This window comes from Rhincodon typus, chromosome 9 (assembly GCF_021869965.1).
Source record: "Rhincodon typus isolate 14 chromosome 9, sRhiTyp1.1, whole genome shotgun sequence".
Lineage (NCBI taxonomy): Eukaryota > Metazoa > Chordata > Chondrichthyes > Orectolobiformes > Rhincodontidae > Rhincodon > Rhincodon typus.
In genome coordinates this window covers 590,827-592,722 of record NC_063340.1, presented here as the reverse complement: position 1 = coordinate 592,722, position 1,896 = coordinate 590,827, and positions in this window count along the sequence as shown.

The following is a 1,896-nucleotide window of genomic DNA, read 5'->3' as shown; positions in this document are numbered from 1 at the left end:
TCTCTGTGACTCTATGACTATGGTCAGAATGTGGGGAAGAAAATAAATCAGGAGATAGAAAAGGCATGTAAGAAAGGCACTATTATAATCATCACGTGGACTTCAATATGCAGGTGGACTAGGAAAATTAGACTAGTAGTGGATCTCAAGGCAAGAAACTAATGGAGTGTCTCCAGGATCTATTTTTGGAGCAGCTTGTGGTAGAACCCCCAGGGAACTGACAATTCTGGATTTGGTGATGTGTAATGAGGCAGACTTGATTAGGGAGGTTAAGGTGAAGGAGTCCCTAGGGGCAGTGACCATAATATGATAGAATTCACCCTGCAGTTTGGGTGAGAGAAACTGGAATCGGATGTAATGATATTACAGTTGAGTAAACATAACTACAAAGATGTGATAGAGGAACTGGCCAGCGTGGGTTGGAAGGGGAGCCTAGCAGGGAAGATGATGGGACAGCAATGGCAGGAATTCCTGGGAGTAATTCAGAAGACACAACAGAAATTCATCCAAAGGAAAAAGAAACTTACTAATGAGAGAATGAGGCAACCATGGCTGACAAGAGAAGTGAGGAACAAAGTAAAAGGAAAAGCATAGAGTATTGTGAAGATTAGTGGGAAGTCAGAGGATTGGGAATCCTTTAAAAACCAACAGAGGACAACAAAAAAAGCAATAAGAGGGAGGAAATGAAAAACGAGTATGCTATCTGGTAATATAAAAGAAGATTGCAAGAGTGTTTAGATAGCTAAAAGGCAAGAGAGAGGGAAAAGTGGACATTTGACTACTGGAAAATGAAGCTGGAGAAGTAGTAATGAGGAACTAAAAATGATGGAGGAACTGAATAGGTATTTTGCATCAGTTTTCACAGTGGAAGAAACCAAAACCATTCCAGAACTTCAGGAGAGTCAGGGGGCAGAGGTGAGTGTAGTGGCTATCTCTAAGAAGAAGGTGCTGAGGAATTTGAAAGGTCTGAAGCTGGATAAATCAGATGGACTACACCCCAGGATTCTGAAGGAGATAGCTCAGGAGACTGTAGAGGCATTGATGGTGATCTTTCAGGAATGACTGGAGTCAGGAATGGTCCCAGATGATTGGAATATAGCTAACACCCCTGTTTTAAAAAGGAGGGAAGCAAAAGACGGGAAACTATAGGCCAGCGAGCTTGATCTCAGTTGTTGGTAAGATTTTAGAGTCCATTATTAAGGGTAAGATTGCAGATTACTTGAAAGTGCATGGTAAAATAAGTCTGACTGAGCATGGCTTCATCGAGGGAAGGTCATGCCTGACAAATCTGTTAGAATTCTTTGAGGAGATAACAAGCAAGTTAGACAAAGGAGAACCAGCAGATGTGATCTATTTGGATTTCCAGGAGGCCTTTGCCAAGGTGCTACAGAGGAGACTGCTAAATAAGGTAAGAGCCCACGGTGTTAGAGGCAAGATATGGTATGGATAGAGCATTGGCTGACTGGCTGAAGGCAAAGGGTGAGGATAAAGAGGTCTTTTCCAGGATGGCAGCTGGTGACTAGTGGAGTTCTGCAGGGGACAGTGTTGGGACCACAACTATCCACATTAACAACCCGAATGAGGGAACTGAGGGTATTGTTGCTATGTTTGCAGATGACACAAAGATAGGTGGAGGGTCAGGTAGTATGGACGAAGCGGATGGCTGCAGAAGGACTTGGACAGGCTAGGAGAGTGGGCAAAGAAGTGGCAGTAGGAATACAATGTGTGAAAGTGTAAAGTTATACATTTTGGGTAGGAAGAAAAGAAGTGTAGACTATTTTATGAATGGGATATGGCTTCAAAAATCTGAAGTGCAAAGGGACTAGCAAATCTTATTTGAGGATTCTCTTCAGTCTAACATGCAGGTTTAGTTGGCAGTTAGGAATTCAAATGCAA